Source organism: Hyperoodon ampullatus (genome assembly GCF_949752795.1).
Source record: "Hyperoodon ampullatus genome assembly, chromosome: X".
In the NCBI taxonomy this organism is placed as follows: Eukaryota; Metazoa; Chordata; class Mammalia; order Artiodactyla; family Ziphiidae; genus Hyperoodon; species Hyperoodon ampullatus.
In genome coordinates this window covers 901,316-907,289 of record NC_136913.1, presented here as the reverse complement: position 1 = coordinate 907,289, position 5,974 = coordinate 901,316, and positions in this window count along the sequence as shown.

Here is a 5,974-nt window from a genome sequence, read left to right as displayed (position 1 = left end):
GGGGGTGCGAACTCAAAAGCCAATATCAAAATCTACGCTGACGTTGTAGGACCCAGGACAACATCTCAGGGACTAAAAACCACTGTGCAGGGGACTCCCCAGAGCTGAGGATGCTGGTGTCTGGGGCCACCCAACACCCCCACCATCCAACCAATGCATCTCATCCATGTCGGTATCCAAGGGCTTGACTGCGGATCCCCTATAGGTGGCAGACCGTTGGTTGGGCTTTTTCTTGCTCTCACCTGGCACGTTGTCACAGTTCACTTAAATCGTAAGGAAGGACAGCCAGCAGCCTGAGACCACCTTCCTTCGCACGTGCCCACCCAGTCCCACCCTTACGCCATTACTACTCGCACCTGAGTGGTTCCTCAGATCTTTTGCTACGCGGCACATGCACCCAGCAGGTGAGGCACGGCACCCCCAGGTACAAAAGGAATTCTGCGTTACCAACAAAAACCAGCCACCCGGCTCTTGCTCCAAAAGGGAAAAACCCTGTTTGCAACCATTGAGGCATTTTATTAAGCAGACTCTGTTTTAATTCCTGAGTCCACACTCAGGACATCATTCCTAAGAGATATTTGAATGTAAAAACCCTGCATGAACATTTGAAACATTCCCCGCTGAGTGTGCATTATTATTATTTTTTATATTGAAATAAAAAGAAAAAAAAGAGTTGGCTTGAGAACTACGGTGAGATGTAAACAGCTTGCTGATATTTGTGGACAATGTTAGTTTGATGCCGTCAAGCTTCACGTACAGGATGTGTCTAGATTTCTAGATTATTGAGATCTAGTTGTTTTTTTCTTTGTTTTTTTTTCAGGCTGGCACTGAGTTTATCTTGTCTCTCTCTGCAGGGTGCAATAAATAAACTTGATCAGATATACCTGGAGTCGTCTGTGTGTGTGTGTGTGTGTGTGTGTGTGTGTGTGTGTGTGTGTGTGTGGTGTTGGGGATTTATAATTGAACAAAATCTCTCCCCACCCCAGAAAATTCCTCCACAAAGATAGAAATGGAAAGAAAACACTTTTATTAGTGAACAAACACCAAGCCAGAATACAACACACATCGCAGGCAGCCCGCTAAGGGTTTGCAAACATAGAAGGACTCTCTCTATTTTTGAGCTCAGCAACCCGTTCCCCCTGCATTCTCATGACAACATTGCTAATTGTCTCCTCTCTGTAGGATGTAGGTGTTGCAATTTGGGGCCAGGTTTCCAGCTGCAGTAAGGCCACTCTCTTCCGTGGAAGCTGGGAGGTGGGCATTATGTGATTGTTCCCATTTGGGAAGGTCATTTCTGGGTCAGAGCTGTGGTGCAGGGTTGGAAGTGGGAGAGCAGGAACCCCAGAAGTCACCTTTCCCCGAGGAAGATTTCAGGGTGGGCTGCACGCCTGGACCTGGGACCTTGTTTCTGGGCTGCGAGAGGGTTTTATTTATTTATCTTTTTAAAGTAATTAATTAATTTATGTTTACTGTGTTGGGTCTTCGTTGCTGCGTGCAGGCTTTCTCTAGTTGCGGTGAGCGGGGGCTACTCTTCATTGCGGTGTGCAGGCTTCTCATTGCAGTGGCTTCTTTTGTTGCAGAGCACGGGCTCTAGGAACACTGGCTTCAGTAGGTGTGCCACATGGGCTCAGTAGTTGTGGCCCGCGGGCTCTAGAGCACAGGCTCAGTAGTTGTGGCGCACAGGCTTAGTTGCTCTGCGGCCTGTGGGATCTTTCCGGACCAGGGCTCAAACCCATGTCCCCTGCATTGGCAGGCGGATTCCCAACCACTGCACCACCAGGGAAGCCCCACCCTGGAGGTTTTAATTGTGTCTCCACCATTGAATCTTTCGTGTCCTGGTCCATGTTTCATTTCTCCAGAGTCCTAGAGTTCGGAATTATGCAGTGTTTCTCTTCTCCTCACTCACTGGAGTGAAAAGAGGGGGTCTCACACACTGGAGCCCCCCGGAAGGCTTGTGTCTCCCTGCCCAGAGGTTCTGATTCAGCAGGTGCCTCTGCAGTCAGAGCAGCTGCGTTTCTACAAGCCCCCCCCCCCCAGGAGTGGTTAGAGGGGAGCTGACATGGCCGGCGTGTGCACCACACTCTGAGAAGGAGGGTGTACAGCAAGATGCCCACTGAATCCTGGAAGACAGAGGAGGGCTAGTCTGAGCTGCTTGGACGCTTAGGCCCCCTTCTTGGGAGCAAGGGGCCAGCACTGACCAGGGAGGCAGCCCTCTGTCTCCCGGGGACCTGAGGCTGCAGACAATCCTCCCCTGGGGTCACAGAGCCGAGATGTGTGGTCATCTGGAATCCGCTTCCTGTATGTTCCAGGTGGGCACAAGGCCCTCTGCTTCACACCAGGCTTTTCTGGGGGAAGTGCGTGGAGATTTCCAGAATCTAGTCCCATCAACGGGGTACGCATTACTTGCCCCGTGCGTCCCTAACATTTGGCTGAAGTGTGGCCAGTCTGGTGGGGCTGATCCTTTACCCTGAGGGGTCTGCGCTAACCCCGGGGAACTCAGGGTCACCAAGGATGCTGGGACACCGCCTGCTGTCCACAATGAATCGGAGACCCCCTGGTGTGAGAAGCGTTGTGAGCACAGAAACAAGTGTTTTCTCTGGGGGAGGCTCAGAGAATGGCACCTCCATCCTCCACTTCCAGGGGATGGAGAAACCTCCGCCCACACTCTGAGCAAATTGTGAGACGTTTCTTTCTCTGCAGCACAAATGTATCTCAGGCATTGCCTTTCCCAGGAGGGCAGAAATACAATAGTGCGTCATTTTGTATCATTTTTTTAAAGAACAGAAATAGACCCACCCATAGACATAGAAAACAAATTTAGGCTTACCAGAGGGGGAAGGTGGGAAGGGATAAATTAGGAGTTTGGGAATAACAGAGAGGTACTACGATATATAAAATAGACACACAACAAGGTCCTACTGTATAGCACAGAGAAATATACTCAGTATCTTGTAATAACATATAACGGAAAAGAATCTGGAAAAAATGTCACTGAATCACTATGCTGTACCCCTGAACCTAACACATTGTAAATCAACCATAGTTCAATTAAAAAAAATAGCGTGTCCTATTCAGTTCTAAGTAGGTACAGTTTTGGCAGTTCATTTGGGAAGATCCCATGGGTCTTCCTTTCTTGCCCCTTTGCACAGGGCAGGTGACAAAGCTCCCTGGCTGGGGTTTCGGGGCCTCCTGGTCCAGCAGAGAGCAGTGCGCTCTCCTGTGGGTTTCCACACTGGCACCCGTGGGCTTGTCCAAGGTTGCAGCTGGTCCTGGCTGTGGTTGCCCTTCCATGCGGACACCTGCGGCTGTGGCCATGCTGCAGTCCTGTCTGTGGGCGCTGGGCACTCCTGGTGCTGCGGCAGAGCCCAGCCCTGCATCATGCCCTGGGCATCCACATCCCTCAGCTGGGGTCTGCGCCCCACTGCGGGATGAAGGAACAGTATCCACTTTCCCCGGTGCTTCTGGGCCACCCGCGGAGGCTGCTTTGGGCTCTGTCTGCCCCCTGGCCATCTGGAGACACTCCTGCCTGCTGCACTCCACAGAGGGGTGGGGAACCTCAGGACTGTGGGCTCCCAGAGGTCACAGCTAAGAACCCCGGCGAACGCCCCTCCTCTCAGCTCCCCCAGACAAAGGTGCCAGCTGATGCCAGCCCACCAGTGGTCATGACGAGCCTCAGGGACACAAATCTCTAAACTCATGGGGAGAAGTTGTGAATGATTCTGTCCATGGGAAAAAAACACAACCTAAAAGTTGAGAGTTATGTTTTAGTCGGGGCATTCCTGAGGACTCAAGCCTGGGATACAGCTTTCCAGATGGCTCTGAGGGACAGTTTCAAAGAGGTCGGGGAGGAGCCTGGAAGCAGAATCTCTTGTATCCTATCACCCATGAAGCGAGGAGTGTCAGATGCTGTCTGTGGGTGCTTCTGTGATACAGGGCAAATAATTTGGTTTTTCATAGAAAAAAACAAAAACAAAAATTCCAGACATCTGCCAGGACTAGCAAGGGGCCTCTGGTTATTTTGGAAAAATACATCATAAAAATGTCTATGTTTTGTTAACATCACCGCTTACTACATTTTCACATTTTCTTCAATTAAAAAAAAATCCCCTAAGAGGCATATTTGAAGGCTCCACAGGCAGGTGCTGCATGCCTGCCAAGAAAACCCGTGAATTTAAGAGGTGTTGAGCTTCATGAATTCAGAGGCTCCCAGTCTTAAGTCAAAATCACAGTTTTTACCGAGTTCGTCGATCCAAAATCAATTTAAGACACACATGCTCACATATTCACGTTCTAAAATCCCCAGATCATAGCGCAGGCATTCTTGCAAATAGTTAAATTTTATAACAAGCAAGCGAGGGAGTTCCCCCTGTGTGACTGCTGACCCTGCTTTCTTGGTTTAACCTTCCCAGGGCTGTAAGACCCAGAACTTGATAAAGAGTGAATGTTTTGATTTTCTTCCACTCCCCGCCCACCCCCACCGCCCAGATTCTCACATCTGGGTGGTCTCCACTTATCCTACTGGAAATGTGGGATTCAGGAAGCTCATTTCAGCAGAAGTAAGGGACGTTTTAATCTGTGCATCATTTGCATCCATGAGTTTTTTCATCTGAAACTCCTTGGAGAAAAAGGGTCATAAGCGTCCCCTCGGAAGACGGTGTTTCTCATACAACTACTTTCATTAGATATCTCTCGGGCTCACCCAGGTCTTAGGAATTCTGGCTGGTTACAGACTTCTCTGGGTTCTTTCAAACATGAAATCTGAAGGCTGATGATTGATGACCTACGTTGAAATCCCTTTGCTGGTTCACGTGTAACAGAATATTTTTACGGACTCACTCACCTGGATGCTTACAACACTTTTGGTTTCTAGGGTGAATGTCTGCTGTCTTGTTCATTTTTATCTATTTATTTTTTATTAATTTTTATTGTAGTATAGTTGTTTTACCATGTTGTGTTGGTTTCTGCTGTACCACGAAGTGAATCAGCTATATGTATATGTATATGTATATGTATATGTATATGTATATCTATATATATATACCCTCTTTTTTGGATTTCCTTCCCATTTAGGTCACCCCAGAGCATTGAGTAGAGTTCCCCATGCTATACAGTTTGTTCTCATTAGTTATCTACTTTATAGGTAGTATAATAGTCTATATGTGTGAATCCCTATCTCCCACTTCATCCCAGCCCCATTTCCCCTGCTGGAATCCACACGTCCATTCTCTACATCTGTGTCTCTCTTTCTGCTTTGCAAATAAATTCATCTGTATCATTTTTGTAGACTCCACATTGGTGTCTTGTTTAAACAGTCATTTCCTATCCTGATGTCATAAAGAGAGCTTCCTATTTCCCCCAGAAGTTGTAATAATTTCCTACTTGTAAGTTTGCGTTTATTCCATCTGGATAGGTTTGCATGTAAATTCTGAGTTAGGGATTGTTTTAGGTAGCTATGCTGCATAACGCATTATGACACATTATGACAAACATGGTGACACCAAAACATAGACGTTGTATCTCACATTTCTGGGTATGCACGAGCACATTTCTGAGCTGGGTTTTCCGCTTAGGATCTGTTTCCACAGCTGAAATCAAGGTGTTGGCAGGACTGTGTTTCTCTCTGGAAGCAACTAGGTAAGAATCCACTTCCAAGGTCATTCAGCATCCTGGCAGAATTTATTCCTTCTCATGTTTTGAATCTCTCTACCTGCCTCTTCTTCTTTGAAGGGCTTTTGTGATTATATAGCACAGGGTCCTTTATCTTAAACACAACTGAGTAGGAATCTCATTTACCTCTGCAAAGATTTCTGGCAAGCAATGGAACATATTCATGGGTGTGGCATCAGGGCGAGAAGAATCTAGGGGCCAAAATTAACGCCTATCACAGAGATTTAATTTTATTTATTTTTTCTTTATGGATGGCCCATTGTCTACCACCTTCTACTGATGTACCCAACCTTTCCCCACCGTGTGG